Below are 20073 nucleotides of genomic sequence, written 5' to 3'. Positions count from 1 at the left end.
CTAGACTAGTCCCAGAACTAAGAGGCATGAGTTATGAGGAAAGGCTGCGGGAAATGCACCTTACGACACTGGAAGACAGAAGGGTAAGTGGGGACATGATCACGACCTACAAAGTCCTCAGGGGAATCGACCGGGTAAACAAGGATGAACTATTCAACACTAAAGGGACGCGAACAAGGGAACACAGGTGGAAGCTGAGTACCCAAATGAGCCACAGAGACATTAGAAAGAACTTTTTCAGTGTCAGAGTAGTTAGTAAATGGAAAGCACTAGGAAGTGATGTGGTGGAGGCTGACTCCATACACAGTTTCGAATGTAGATATAATAGAGCCCAGTTGGCTCAGGAATCTGTACACCAGTTGATTGACGGTTGAGAGGCGGGACCAAAGAGCCAGAGCTCAACCCCCGCAAGCACAATTAGGTGAGTACAATTAGGTGAGTACACACTAACACGCACCCGACAACATTAAAATACACCCCAGAACACTACACACCCCCACCACACTACCACACATCCCACCACACTACCACACACACCACAACAATACCACACCCCCCACCACACTACCACTCAACCCCACAATATTACAACACAACCCCACGACACTACCACACACCCCACCATACTTCCACACACACCCCACCACGCTACCAGACAACCCCACAACACTTCCACACACCCCCACACCACGCTACCACACATCCCACCACACTGCCACAGACATCACAACAATACCACACCCTCCACCACACTACCACACAACCCCACAACATTACCACACAACCCAACCACACTACCACACACCCCACCAAACTTCCACACACACCCCACCACACTACTATACACCCCACCACACTACAACACACTCCACCACACAACCACACACCCCACCACAATACTACATAACAATATTTCACATCCCCACTACACTACCACAAACCCCACCACACTACCACACAATCCCACCACACTCCCATACAACCCCACCACACTACAACACAACCCCACCACACTACCACAAACCCCACCACACTACCACACAACCCCACTACACTACCACTCACTCCACCACACAACCACACGCACCAACACACTACCACACTCCCCACCACACTGCCACACCACCCCACCACACTACCACACACCCCACCACGCTACAAGACAACCCCACAACACTTCCACACATCCGCACCACACTACTATACACCCCACCACACTACAACACACCCCACCACACTATTACTCACCCCACCACAATACTACACAACCCCACCACACTACCACACACCCCACCACACTACCACATAACACCACCGTACGAGAACTCACCCCAACACACTACCACACACCCCACCACACTACCACATAACCCCACCGTACTACAACTCACCCCACCACACTACAACACACCCCACCACACTACCACACACCCCTCCACACTACCATACACCCCACTACACTGCCACACAACCTCACCACACTATCACACAACACCACCGCACTACAACACACCCCATCACACTACCACACACCTCTCCACACTACCACACACCCCACCTCACTACCCCCCACCACACTACCCTTCCCCCTACACTACCACACACACCCCATCCCAATACTACACAACCCCACTACAATACTTTACAACCCCACCACACTACCACACACCCCACCACACAACCCACTACATTACCATACACCCCATCACACTACCACACAACCCCACCACACTACCACACAACCTACCACCCTACCACACACCCCACCACAAAATATATCAACCCTACCCCACTATTACAAACCCCATTATACAACCCACTACACTACCATACACCCCACCACACTACCACACAACCCACCACACTCCCACAAACCCCACTACACTACCAAGCACCCCACCACACTACTACACACCCCACCACAATACCACACAACCCACCACACTATCACACACCCCATCACACTACAACACACCCCACCACACTTCCACACACCCCACCACTCTACCGAACAACCCCCCACACTACCACACACCTCACCACACTACCACACAACCCACCACACTACCACACACCCCACCACAGTACCACACACCCCACGACACTACCACACACCCCACCACACTACCACACACCTTACCACACTACTACACACCCCACAACACTACACACATCCCCACCACACTACCACACAACCCAACACACTACCACACACACCACCACACACCCCACCACACACCCCACCACACTACCACACCCCACCACACTACCACACAACCCCACCACACTACCAAACAACCCCACCACACTAACACCACACACCATCACACTACCACACACCCCACCACACTACCAAACACCCCACCACAATACTACACATCCCCACCACACTACCACAAACCCCACCACACTTCCACAAAATCCAACCACACTCCCAGGCAACCACACCACACTACCACACACCCCACCACATTAACATACGACCTCACCACACTTCCACAAAATTCAACCACACTCCCACACAAACCCACCACACTACCACACACCTCCCCACATTAACACACGACCCCACCACACTACCACACACCCCACCACATTAACACAAGACCCCACCACACTATCACACCCCACTAAACTACCACACCCCACCACACTACCACACAACACCACCACACTACCCCACCCCATACCTCACTACCACAAACCCCACCACACTACCACACAACCCCACCACACTAACACACACCCCACCAAACGAACACACACCCAACCACACACCCCACAACACTACCACACAATCCCACAACACTACCACACACCCCACCACTCTACCACACACCCCTCCACACACCCCACAATACTACCACACACCCCACCACACTACCAACTCCCCCCCCCCATCACACTACCACACACCCCAATATACTACCACATTACCACACACCCCACCACAATACTACACATCCCCACCACACTACCACAAACCACACCACACTACCACAGATTCCCACCACACTCCCATACAACCCCACCACACTACTACACACCCCACAACACTACCACATGACCCCACCAAAATACCTCACCCCACAACCACACTACCACATACCCCATCACACTACCACACACCCCAATACACTACCACACACCCCAATACACTACCACACACCCCAATACACTACCACACACCCCACCACAATACTACACATCCCCACCACACTACCACAAACCCCACCACACTACCACACATTCCCACCACACTCCCATACAACCCCACACACTACCACCCACCCACCACACTACCACACACCCCATAATAATACTTCACAACCACACCACACGACCAAACACCCAACAACACTACCACGCACCCCACCAAACTACCATACATAACACCACACTACCACACATTCCACTACAATACTACACAACCTCACTACAATACTACACAACTCCACCACACTACCACACACCCCCACCACACAACCCACTACACTACCATACACCCCATCACACTACCACATAACCCCACCACACTACCACACACCCTACCAGCCTACCACACACCCCACCACAAAACATATCAATCCTACCCCACTATCACAAACCTCACCACACCACCAAACACCCCACCACACTACCACACAACACACCACACTCCCACAAACCCAACTACACTACCAAACACCCCACCACACTACTACTCACCCCACCACACTACCACACAACCCACCACACTATCACACACCCCACCACCCTACAACACACCCCACCACACTTCCACACACCCCACCACACTACCACACAACCCCACCACACTACCACACACCCCATACACTACCACACAACCGACCACACTACAACACACCCCACCACACTACCACACAACCGACCACACTACCACACACCCCACTACACTACCACACACCCCACCAGACTACCACACACCCCACCACACTACAACACACCCCACCACACAACCACACACCCCACAACACTACACACATCCCCACCACACTACCACACAACCCACCACACTACCACACCCACCACCACACTCCCCACCACACTACCACACTACCACACAACCCCACCACACTACCACACAACCCCACCACACTACCACACACCCCACCACACTACCACACAACCGACCACACTACAACACACCCCACCACACTACCACACAACCGACCACACTACCACACACCCCACTACACTACCACACACCCCACCAGACTACCACACACCCCACCACACTACAACACACCCCACCACACAACCACACACCCCACATCACTACACACATCCCCACCACACTACCACACAACCCACCACACTACCACACCCACCACCACACTCCCCACCACTCTACCACACTACCACACAACCCCACCACACTACCACACAACCCCATCACACTACCACACAACCCCACCACAGTACCACACACCCCATCAAACTACCCCACACCCCACCACACTACCAAACACCCCATCACAATACTACACATCCTCACCACACTACCACAAACCCCACCACACTTCCACAAAATCCAACCACACTCCCACACAACCCCTCCACACTACCACACACCCCACGACATTACCACACGACACCACCACACTACCACACACCCCACCACATTAACACACAACCCCACCACACTAACACACACCCCACCATACTACCACACCCCACCACACTACCACCCAACACCACCACACTACCCCACACCCCACCTCACTACCACAAACCCCACCACACTACTACACAACCCCACCACACTAACACACACCCCACCAAACGAACACACACCCCACCACACTACCACACACCCCACCACGTTACAAGACAACCCCACAACACTTCCACACATCCCCACCACACTACAATACACCCCACCACACTACAACATACCTCACCACATTACCACACACCCCACCACAATGTTACACAACCCCACAACACTACCACACACCCCACCACACTACCACACACCCCACCACACTACCACATAACCCCACCATACTACAACTCACCCCAACACACTACCACATAACCCCACCGTACTACAACGCACCCCACCACACTACCACACAAACCACCACACTACCACATAACCCCACCGTACTACAACTCACCCCACCACGCTACAACACACTCCACCACACTACCACACACCCCTCCACACTACCATACACCCCACTACACTGCCACACAACCTCACCACACTACCACACAACACCACCACACTACAACACACCCCACCACATTACCACACACCCCACCACACTACCACACACCCCACCTCACTACATCCACCACACTACCCCCCCTCCTACACTACCACACACACCCCATCACAATACTACACAATCCCACACACTACCACCCACCCACCACACTACCACTAACCCCACCACACTTCCACAAAATCCAACCACACTCCCACGCAACCCCACCACACTACCACACACCTCACCACATTAACACACGACCCCACCATACTACTACACACCCCACCACATTAACACACGACCCCACCACACTAACACACACCCCACCAAACTACCACACCCCACCACACTACCACACAACACCACCACACTTCCCCACACCCCACCTCACTACTACAAACCCCACCACACTACCAGACAACCCTACCACACTAACACACACCCCACCAAACGAACACACACCCCACGACACTACAACATAACCCCACCGTACTACAACTCACCCAACCACACTACCACACACCCCACCACACTACCACATAACCCCACCGTACTACAACTCACCCCACCACACTACAACACACCCCATCACACTACCACACACCTCTCCACACTTCCACACACCCCACCACACTACCACACACCCCACCACACTACCACACACCCCACCTCACTACCCCCCACCACACTACCCCCCCTACACTACCACACACACCCCATCCCAATACTACACAACCCCACATACTACCACCCACCCACCACACTGCCACACACCCCAAAATAATACTTCACAACCACACCACACGACTAAACACCCAACAACACCACACGCACCCCAACAAACTACCATACATAACACCACACTACCACACACTCCACCACAATACTACACAACCCCACTACAATACTACACATCCCCACCACACTACCACACACTCCACCACAATACTACACAACCCCACTACAATACTACACAACCCCACCACACTACCACACACCCCACCACACAACCCACTACACTACCATACACCCCATCACACTAACACACATCCCCACCACACTACCACACACCCTACCACCCTACCACACACCCCACCACAAAACATATCAACCCTACCCCACTATCACAAACCCACCACACCACCAAACACCCCACCACACTACCACAGAACCCACCACACTCCCTCAAACCCCACCACACTACCAAACACCCCACCACACTACTACACACCCCACCACACTACCACACAACCCACCACACTATCACACACCCCACCACACTACAACACACCCCACCACACTTCCACACACCCCACCACTCTACCGCACAACCCCACCACACTACCACACACCCCACCACCACACAACTTACCACACTACCACACACCCCACCACACAACCACACACCCCACCACACTACCACACACACCACAATACTACACACATCCTCACCACACTACCACAAAACCCAACATACTACCACACACACCACCACACACCCCACCACACACCCACCACACTAGCACACCCCACCAAACTACCACACAACCCCACCACACTACCACACAACCCCACCACACTACCACACACCCATCACACTACCACACACCCCACCACTCTACCAAACACCCCACCATAATAATACACATCCCACCACACTACCACAAACCCCACCACACTTCCGCAAAATCCAACCACACTCCCAGGCAACCCCACCACACACCCCACACATTAACATACGACCTCACCACACTTCCACAAAATTCAACCACACTCCCACACAACCCCACCACACTACCACACACCCCACCACATTAACACACGACCCCACCACACTACTACACACCCCACCACATTAACACACGACCCCACCACACTAACACACACCCCACCAAACTACCGCACCCCACCACACTACCACTCAACACCACCACACTACCCCACACCCCACCTCACTAATACAAACCTCACCACACTACCACACAGCCCCACCAAACGAACACACACCCAACCACACACCCCACTACACTACCATACAATCCCACTACACTACCACAAACCCCACCACACTACCACACACCCCACAATACTACCACACACCCCACCACACTACCAACCAACCCCCCAATCACACTACCACACACCCCAATATACTACCACACTACCACACACCCCACCACAATACTACACATCCCCACCACACTACCACAAACCACACCACACTACCACACATTCCCACCACACTCCCATACAACCCCACCACACTACCACACACCCCACAACACTACCACATGACCCCACCAAAATACCTCACCCCACAACCACACTACCACACTCCAACAACACTTCCACACACCTCACCACACTACCACACACCTTATCACACTACCACACACCCAAAAACACTACCACACACCTTATCACACTACCACACACCCAAAAACACTACCACACACCCCATCCCACTACCACACACCCCAATATACTACCACACTACCACACACCCCACCACAATACTACACATCCCCACCACACTATCACAAACCCCACCACACTACCACACATTCCCACCACACTCCCATACAACCCCACACACTACCACCCTCCCACCACACTACCACACACCCCATAATAATACTTCACAACTACACCACACGACTAAACACCCAACAACACTACCACGCACCCCACCAAACTACCATACATAACACCACACTACCACACACTCCATCACAATACTACACAACCCCACTACAATACTACACAACCCACCACACTTCCACACAACCACCACGCAACCCACTACACTACCATACACCCCATCACACTACCACACAACCCCATCACACTACCACACACCCTACCACCCTACCACACACCCCACCACAAAACATATCAACCCTACCCAACTATCACAAACCCCACCACACCACCAAACACCCCACCACACTACCACACAACCCACCACACTCCCACATACCCCACTACACTACCATACACCCCACCACACTACTACACACCCCACCACACAACCCACCACACTACAACACACCCCACCACACTTCCACACACCCCACCACACTACCGCACAACCCCACCACACTACCACACACCCCACCACACTACCACACAACCCACCACACTACCACACACCCCACCACACTACCACACACCCCACCACACTACCACACACCCCACCACACTACCACACAACCCACCACACTACCACACACCCCACAACACTACACACATCCCCACCACACTACCACACAACCCAACACACTACCACACACACCATCACACACCCCACCACACTACCACACCCCACCACACTACCACACAACCCCACCACACTATCACACACCCCACCACATTAACACACGACCCCACCACAATACCACACACCCCACCACATTAACACACGACCCCACCACACTAACACACACCCCACTAAACTACCACACCCCACCACACTACCACCCAACACCACCACACTACCCCACACACCACCTCACTACCAAACCCCACCACACAACCACACAACCCCACCACACTACCACACACCCCACCACATTAACACACGACCCCACCACAATACCACACACCCCACCACATTAACACACGACCCCACCACACTAACACACACCCCACTAAACTACCACACCCCACCACACTACCACCCAACACCACCACACTACCCCACACCCCACCTCACTACCAAACCCCACCACACTACCACACAACCCCACCACACTAACACACACCCCACCAAACGAACACACACCCCACCACACTACCACACACCCCACCACGCTACAAGACAACCCAGAACACTTCCACACATCCCCACCACACTACAATACACCCCACCACACTACAACACACCCCACCACACTACCACACACCACACCACAATACTACACAACCCCACAACACTACCCCACAACCCACCACACTACCACACACCCCGCCACACTACCACATAACCCCACCGTACTACAACTCACCCCACCACACTACCACACACCCCACCACACTACCACACACCCCACCACACTACCACATAACCCCACCGTACTACAACTCACCCCACCACACTACAACACACCCCACCCCACTACCACACACCCCTCCACACTACCATACACCCCACTACACTGCCACACAACCTCACCACACTACCACACAACACCACCACACTACAACACACTCCCCATCACACTACCACACACCTCTCCACACTACCACACACCCCTCCACACTACCACACACCCCACCACACTACCACACACCCCACCTCACTACCCCCCACCACACTACCCCCCCCTACACTACCACACACACCCATCACAATACTACACAATCCCACACACTTCCACCCAGCCACCACACTGCCACACTCCCCATAATAATACTTCACAACACACACCACACGACCAAACACCCAACAACACCACCACGCACCCCAACAAACTACCATACATAACACCACACTACCACACACTCAACCACAATACTACACAACCCCACTACAATACTACACAACCCCACCACACTACCACACACCCCAACACACAACCCACTACACTACCATACACCCCATCACACTAAAACACAACCCCACCACACTACCACACACCCTACCACCATACCACGCGCCCCACCACAAAACCATGTCAACCCTACCCCACTATCACAAACCCCACAACACAACCAAACACCCCACCACACTACCACACAACCCACCACACTCCCACAAACCCCACTACACTACCAAACGCCCCACCACACTACTACACACCCCACCACACGACCACACAACCCACCACACTTTCACACACCCCACCACACTACAACACACCCCCACCACACTTCCGCACACACCCACTACACTACCACACAACCCACCACACTACCACACACCCCCCACACTACCACACACCCCACCACACTACCACACACCCCCACAACACTACCACACACCCACACCACTACCACCACACCCACCACACTACCACATACGACACCACTCTACCACTCGAACCCACCACACACATCCACCACACTACCCCACACATCCGACCACACTACCACACCCCCACCACACTATCAAACACCCCACAACACTACCACGCACTCCATAACATTACCATACACCCCAGAACACAACACACACCCCACCACCCTACCACACATCCAACCACACTATTACACACATCACCACAATACCACACACCCCACCACACTACCACCCAACCCCACAGCATTATCACACAACCCCACCACAATAGCACACACCCCACCACACTACCACACACCCCTTTACGCTACCACACAACCCCACAACACTTCCACACATCCCTACCACACTACAACACATCCCACCACACTACAACACAAACCACCAAACTACCACAGACCCCACCACACTACACACACCCCCACCACAATCCCACACACACCACCACAATACCACACAGGTATTGTGTGATATTGTGGTATTGTACCCCACACCACACTGGAGGGCGCTCCAGTGGATAAGGGAGTACCTAAACAATAGGAAGCAGAGAGAGTTACAGGGAGTGGTGAGACCCTCAGACTGGCGTGCGTTACCAGTGGAGTCCCACAGGGCTCTGTACTCGGACTATCCTGTTTCTGATCTACGTAAATGATTTCCCGGAGGGTATAGACTCATTCCTCTCAATGATTGCTGACGACGCCAAAATTATGAGAAGGATTAAGACAGAGGAGGACAGCTTGAGGCTTCAGAATACCTGGACAAGCTGCAATAATGGTCGAACAATGGCTGTTAGAGTTTAATCCAAGGCAAATGTAATGTAATGAAGATAGGGGTAGGAAGCAGGAGACCAGATACAAGGTATCACTTGGGAGATGAAATACTTCAAGAGTTCAAGAGAGAGAAAGACCTGGGGGGTTGATATCACGCCAGACTTGTCCCCTGAAGCTCATATCAAGAGGATAACAGCAGCAGCAGCATATGCCAGGTTGGCTAACATAAGAACGGCCTTTAGAAACTTGTGTAAGGAATCTTTCAGAACATTATATACCACATAAGTCAGACCAATCCTGGAGTATGCGGCACCAGCATGGAGTCCATATCTAGTCAAGCATAAGACTAAAATGGAAAAGGTTCAAAGGTTTGCCACCAGACTAGTAACTGAGCTGAGAGGTATGAGCTACGAGGAGAGACTACGGGAATTAAACCTCACTTCGTTGGAAGACAGAAGAGTTAGGGGGGACATGATCACCACATTCAAGATCCTCAAGGGAATCGACAGGGTTGATAAAGACAGGCTTTTTAACACAAGGGGCACACTCACTAGGGGACACAGGTGGAAACTGAGTGCCCAAATGAGCCACAGAGATATTAGAAAGAACTTTTTTAGTGTCAGAGTGGTTGACAAATGGAATGCATTAGGAAGTGATGTGGTGGAGGCTGACTCCATACACAGTTTCATGAGTAGATATGATAGAGCCCAATAGGCTCTGGAACCTGAACACCTGTTGATTGACAGTTGAGAGGCGGGACCAAAGAGCCAGAGCTCAACCCCCACAAGCACAACTAGGTGAGTTCACACCCACACACTACCACCAAACCCCACTACACTACCACACAACCCGTAACACTACCACACATCCTCTCCACACAACAACGCAGCCCTTCCCACTACGACACACCCCACTTCAATACTACACAACCTCAACACACCACCACACTATCCTATCCTATCAAATAGGATAGGATAAAGACAAATCCTATCACAGCACAACTATAGGAACAGGGGCAAGAATGACAGCCAGAGGTACCAGGGGAACAGGGAAAAAGTCAAGGTGACGAAATGAAGGAAATGTTCGCCCAGTTTCTGGAGGACATCAAGAGTGAGATGCAGGAAATGAAGAACGAAATAAGCAACCTGAAAAGAGAGCTGACAGCTGCAAAGGAGGAGATTAGAGCCCTCAAAGAGAATTGTATCGAGGCTGAGACTCAGAAAACCATCCAATGTAATAGTTTTTTGGATGAGAATGCCACAATAAAAGCGACATGTGCAGAAATACTAAAAAAAATAACTCTGAAGAAATGACTGCAGTGATGGAGGTGGCCATGAAAGCAGCCACCTCACAAGAGGCGGCACGCTCCACTAGCCAACTGCTGGAAAGGAACAGATCAGTGGTTGCTGTGGGTATTAAAGAGCAGGAAGGCTCTAATAGGACAGAGTGGAATGACAAGGACAAAGCAGCAGTGAATGAAGTACTAAAGGCACTAAACATGGAAGGGGCCGAGCATAGCATTGAGAAAGTTTTCAGGCTAGGTTGGTACAACAAAGACCGAGACCGAATGATAAAGATAGTGTTTGCAAACGAGAGCATACAGGAGAAGATCCTATCAAAGAAGAGCTTCCTGAAAAACGTGGGAAAATTAAAAAATGTATTCCTCCAGAGAGACATGACAAGGGAGGAGAGAGCCGTGGCAGCAGAAGGAAGGAAGAGGCGCAGGGCAAAAGGGGAAAACCAGGAAGTCACAGCTCCCAACACAACACCCCCAGAGGCGTGGGGGGAACCCATAACCAGCTACCCAGTAACACCAGAAGGAAGGACAACCCCGCCACCCTCCTCTGCATACAAAACCCCCTACCCCAAACCCTCCCTGCCCCCACTCAAATGTTCAGCCAAATCTCCCTCCCCCCACACCCAATCCCCACCCTTCTACCCCTCCCCTCCTCCTGCCGAGTCCTCCCTCCCCCACCCCTTTCTTTCCTGTCCTCCCTCCCCTTTCACCCCATACCCTCCCGGTCCGTCCCCCTTCACTGGATACCCCGCCCCTCATCCCAGTATCCTCTGAGACCCTGTTATCCACCTCACAGGTCCTCACACCCATGGAACAGCTTCCCGCACCAGCAGAACACTCACCAAGGAGGCGATTTGAGACGGGACAGAAGAAAGTGAGCCTCAAAGCAATGTACACTAACATAGATGGAATTACAAATAAAGCAAATGAGCTTGGAGAACGGGTACTAGAGGAAAACCCAGACATAGTAGCCCTCACAGAAATAAAGCTCACGAAAACGATAACAAACGCAGTGTTCCCACAGGACTATTATGCTATGAGGAAAGAGAGGGAAGGAAGAGGTGGGGGTGGTGTAGCTCTGCTGGTAAGAAAAGGCTGGGATTTTGAGGAGATGGATATTCAGGGCTGTGAAGGTTTCAGTGACTACATAGCAGGTACCGTAACAAATGGAGGGAAAAAAATTATAGTCGTAGTCATATATAATCCACCAACAAATGACAGAAGACCTAGACAGGAATATGATAGAAACAACATGGCCACCATTAACATAATAGAAAGAGCAGCTTCTGTTGCTACCAGGAATGGATCTGGACTACTAATTATGGGAGACTTCAACCATGGGAAGATAGATTGGAATAACAGAGACCCGCATGGAGGACCAGAAACATGGAGAGCTAAGCTGCTGGACGTGGCAACAAGAAACTTTCTAAGCCAGTACATCAAAGAACCAACAAAATGAGAGGAGAAGATGAACCAGCAATGCTTGATTTGATATTTACCCTAAATGAGTGGGATATAAGGGAAGTTAAGATGGAAGCGCCCTTGAGAATGAGTGACCACAGTGTATTGAACTTTGAGTACCTGGTAGAGCTAGGAATTATCTCCCCCAAGAAAGAACTAGGAATCAAAAGGCTGGCATACCGAAACAGGAATTATGAACAGATGAGAAGTTTCCTAAGTGAAATATCTGGGGACACAGACCTCAGAGATAAGTCTGTACAGTGTATGATGGACTATGTTACCCAAAAGTGTCAGGAGGCAGTAAAAAGGTTCATCCCGGCCCAAAAGGTAAAATCCGAGAAGCAACAGAAGAATTCATGGTTTAATAGGGCATGTATGGAAGTGAAGAAACTGAACAAAACGGCGTGGAGGAACTTCCGGAATAACAGAACACCAGAAAGCAGAGAGAGATTCCAGAGAACCAGGAATGAGTATGTCAGGGTGAGGAGAGAAGCAGAGAAAAGTTTTGAAAATGATATAGCAAACAAAGCCAAGACCGAACCAAAGCTACTCCACAGTCACATGAGAAGGAAAACAACAGTGAAAGAACAGGTCTTGAAACATAGAACAGGCGAGGACAGGTATATAGAGAATGACAGAGAGGTGTGTGAAGAACTCAACAAGAGGTTCCAGGAGGTCTTCACAATAGAACAAGGTGAGGTCACTGTGCTAGGAGAAAGGGAGGTAAACCAGGCGGCCTTGGAAGAGTTCGAAATTGTGAGAGAGGAGGTCAAGAGACACCTGCTGGATCTGAATGTTAAAAAGGCTGTTGGTACAGACGGGATCTTACCATGGATACTGAAAGAGTGTGCAGAGGCACTTTGCTTGCCACTCTCCATAGTGTATAGTAAGTCACTGGAGATGGGAGACCTACCAGAAATATGGAAGACGGCGAATGTGGTCCCAATATATAAAAAGGGCGACAGGCAAGAGGCACTAAACTACAGGCCAGTGTCCTTGACTTGTATACCATGCAAAGTGATGGAGAAGATCGTGAGAAAAAACCTGGTAACACATCTGGAGAGAAGGGACTTCGTGACAACTCGCCAACATGGGTTCAGGTAGGGTAAATCTTGCCTTAGAGGCTTGATAGAATTCTACGGTCAGGTGACAAAGATTAAGCAAGAAAGAGAGGGCTGGGCGGACTGCATTTTCTTGGATTGTCGGAAAGCCTTTGACACAGTACAGCATAAGAGGCTGGTACATAAGCTGGAGAGACAGGCAGGTGTAGCTGGTAAGGTGCTCCTGTGGATATGGGAGTACCTAAGCAATAGGAAGCAGAGAGTTACAGTGAGGGGTGAGACCTCCGATTGGCGTGAAGTCACCAGTGGAGTCCCACAAGGCTCTGTACTCGGTCCTATCTTGTTTCTGATATATGTAAATGATCTCCCGGAGGGTATCGATTCATTTCTCTCAATGTTTGCGGACGATGCTAAAATTATGAGAAGGATTAAAACAGAAGAGGACTGTTTGAGGCTTCAAGAAGACCTAGACAAGCTAAAGGAATGGTCGAACAAATGGTTGTTAGAGTTTAACCCAACCAAATGTAATGTAATGAAGATAGGTGTAGGGAGCAGGAGGCCAGAGACAAAGTATCATCTGGGAGAGGAAATGCTTCAGGAGTCAGAGAAGGAAAAAGACTTGGGGGTTGATATCACGCCAGACCTGTCTCCTGCAGCACATATCAAGCGGATAACATCATCGGCATATGCCTGGCTGGCCAATATACGAACGGCATTCAGAAACTTGTGTAAAGAATCATTCAGAACTTTGTATACCACATATGTCAGGCAAATCCTGGAGTATGCAGCCCCTGCATGGAGTCCATATCTAGTCAAGGATAAGACTAAACTGGAAAAGGTTCAAAGGTTTGCCACCAGACTAGTACCCGAGCTGAGAGGTATGAGCTACGGGGAGAGACTACGGGAATTAAACCTCACTTCGTTGTAAGACAGAAGGGTTAGGGGGGACATGATCACCACATTCATGATTCTGAAGGGAATTGATAGGGATAGATAAAGACAGGCTATTTAACACAAGGGGAACACGCACAAGGGTTGATATCACGCACCCCACCACACTACCACATCCCCCACCACACTACCACACCCCCACCACACTACCATACACCCCAACACACTACCATACACCCGAAGACACTACCACAAACCCCATCACACTACCACAAACCCCCACTACACTACCATACACAACACCACCACAACATCCCACCACACTACCACACACCCCATCCCACTACCACAGTCCCCACCACACAACCTTGCACCCCTCCAAACTACCACAGACCCTCACTACACTACCACACACCCCCACCAAACTACCACACTCCACCACTCTACCATGCACCCCACCACACTACCACACACCCCAGCACACTACCGCACACCTCCACCACACTACCACACACCCCACTACACTACCACACACCCAACGACACTACCACAAACCCCATCACACTACCACACACCCCAAGACACTACCACACACCCCATCACACTACAACGCACCCCACTACACGACCACACAACCCCACAACAGTACCACACAATCCCACCACACTACCACACACCCCACCACACTTCTACACACCCCACCACACTACCACACACCCCAGAACACAACACACACCCCACCACACTACCAAACGCCCCACCACACTGCCACACACCCCACCACACTACAACACACCTCACCACACAACCAAACAACCCCACCACACTATCACAAACCCCACCACAGTATCACACGACCCCACCATACAACCACACACCCCCACCAAATTACCACACACCCCACCACACTACCACACAAATACACTACCAAATCCCCACCACACTACCACACACCCCCACACTACCACACTCACCACCACACACATCACCACAATACCACACAACCCGTCCACACTATCAAACACCCCACCACACAACCACACCCCCCCACCACACTACCACACACCCCATCACACTACCACACACCCCACCACACTACCACACCCCCCAGAACACTAAACACACCCCACCACATTACCACACACCCCACCACACTACCACACAACCCCACAACCCCACCACACTACCACACAACCCCACCCACCTATCCACACCACCCTATCCCACTACCACAGTCCCCACCACACTACCATACACCCCTCCAAACTACCACAGACCCCCACTACACTACCACACACCCCCACCAAACTTCCACACACCCCACCACTATACCATGCACCCCACCACACTACCACACACCTCAGCACACTACCGCACACCTCCACCACACTACCACACACCCCACTACACTACTACAAACCCAACCACACTACCACAAACCCCATCACACTACCACACACCCCACGACACTACCACACACTCCAACACACTACAACGCACCCCCTACACTACCACACAACCCCACAACAGTACCACACAATCCCACCACACTACCACACACCCCACCACACTACCACACACCCCAGAACACAACACACACCACCCCACACTACCAAACACCCCACCACAATGCCACACACCCCATCACACTACCACACAACAGCACCACACTACCACACCCCCTACCACACTCCCAACTACATTACCACACACCCCACCACACTACCACACACCCCACCACACTACCACATACCCCACCACACTACCACACACCTCACCACACAACCAAACAGCCCCACCACACTATCACAAACCCCACCACAGTACCACACGACCCCACCATACAACCACACACCCCCACCAAATTACCACACACCCCACCACACTACCACACACCCCACCACACTACCAAAACCCACCACACTACCACACACCACCACACTACCACACTCACCACCACCACCTCACCACAATACACACAACCCTTCCACACCATCACACACCCCACCACACTACCACACACCCCATCACACTACCACACACCCCACCACATTACCACACCCCCCACACTAAACACACCCCACCACATTACCACACACCCCACCACACTACCACACAACTCCACAACCCCACCACACTACCACACACCCAACACACTACCACACAACCCCACATCAGTATCACAAAGATTAAGCAAGAAAGAGAGGGCTGGGCGGACTGCATTTTCTTGGATTGTCGGAAAGCCTTTGACACAGTACCGCATAAGAGGCTGGTACACAAGCTGGAGAGACAGGCAGGTGTAGCTGGTAAGGTGCTCCAGTGGATAAGGGAATATCTAAGCAATAGGAAGCAGAGAGTTACGGTGAGGGCTGAGACCTCCGATTGGCGTGAAGTTACCAGTGGAGTCCCACAGGGCTCTGTACTCGGTCCTATCTTGTTTCTGATATATGTAAATGATCTCCCGGAGGGTATCGATTCATTTCTCTCAATGTTTGCGGACGATACTAAAATTATGAGAAGGATTAAAACAGAAGAGGGCTGTTTGAAGCTTGAAGAAGACCTAGACAAGCTGATGGAATGGTCGAACAAATGGTTGTTAGAGTTTAACCCAACCAAATGTAATGTAATGAAGATTGGTGTAGGGAGCAGGAGGCCAGATACAAGGTATCATCTGGGAGAGGAAATTCTTCAGGAGTGAGAGAAGGAAAAAGACTTGGGGGGAGGGGTGATATCACGCCAGACCTGTCTCCTGCAGCACATGTCGAGAGGATAACATCAGCGGCATATGCCAGGCTGGCCAACATACGAACGGCATTCAGAAACTTGTGTAAAGAATCATTCAGAACTTTGCATACCACATGTAAGGCCAATCCTGGAGTATGCAGCCCCAGCATGGAGTCCATATCTAGTCAAGGATAAGACTAAACTGGAAAAGGCTCAAAGGTTTGCCACCAGACTAGTACCCGAGCTGAGAGGTATGAGCTACGAGGAGAGACTACGGGAATAAAGCATCACTTCGTTGGAAGACAGAAGAGTTAGGGGGGACATGATCACCACATTCAGGATTCTGAAAGGGAATTGATAGGGGTAGATAAAGACAGTCTATTTAACACAAGGGGAACAGGCACAAGGGGACACAGGTGGAAACTGAGTGCCCAAATGAGCCACAGAGATATTAGAAAGAACTTTTTTAGTGTCAGAGTGGTTGACAAATGGAATGCATTAGGAAGTGAGGTGGTGGAGGCTGACTCCATACACAGTTTCAGGTGTAGATATATAGAGCCCAATAGGCTTGGAATCTGTACACCTGTTGATTGGCGGTTGGGAGGTGGGACCAAAGAGCCAGAGCTCAACCCCCGCAAACACAACTAGGTGAGTACAACTAGGTGAGTACACAACCCCATCACACTACGACACACCCCACCACACTACCACACCCCACCACATTACCACACCCCACTACACTACCACATCCCCACCACACTACCACACCCCAACCACACTACCACACCCCAACCACACTACCACACAACCCCACCACACTACTAAATACTCCACTACACTACCCCACACCTCACCTTACTACTACACACCCCACCACACTACCACAAACCAAGAACACTACACACACCCCCACCTCACTACCACACATTCCAACACACTATCAAAACCCCACCACACTACCACACACCCCCACACTACCACACTCATTACCACACTACCACACACCCCACCACACTACCACACAACCCCACAACACTATCACATCCCACCACACTACCACACAACCCCACCACACTACCACACACCCCCACACTACCACACACCATACCACACTACCCCACGTCCCGACAACGCAACCACCTTAATACCACACTTAACAGCACTACCACACACCCCACCACACTACACACACCCCACCACATTACCACTCACCCACCACACTACCACATCCCCACCACACTACCACACCCCCACCACACTACCATACACCCCACAACACTACCATACACCCGAAGAGACTACCACACCCCATCACACTACCACAAACCGCCACCACACTACCATACACCACACCACCATACAATCCCACCACACTATCACAACCCCATCCCTCTACCACACTCCCCACCACACAACCATACACCCATCCTAACTACCACAGACCCCCACCACACTACCACACCCCCCACCAAACTACCACACACCCCACCACACTTCAATGCACCGCATCACACTACCACACACCCCACCACACTACCGCACACCTCCACCACACTACCACACACCTCACTACACTACCACACACTCAACCACACTACCACACACCCCA

This window comes from Procambarus clarkii, chromosome 71 (genome assembly GCF_040958095.1).
Source record: "Procambarus clarkii isolate CNS0578487 chromosome 71, FALCON_Pclarkii_2.0, whole genome shotgun sequence".
Lineage (NCBI taxonomy): Eukaryota > Metazoa > Arthropoda > Malacostraca > Decapoda > Cambaridae > Procambarus > Procambarus clarkii.
Note: the sequence above shows the minus strand (reverse complement) of the source record.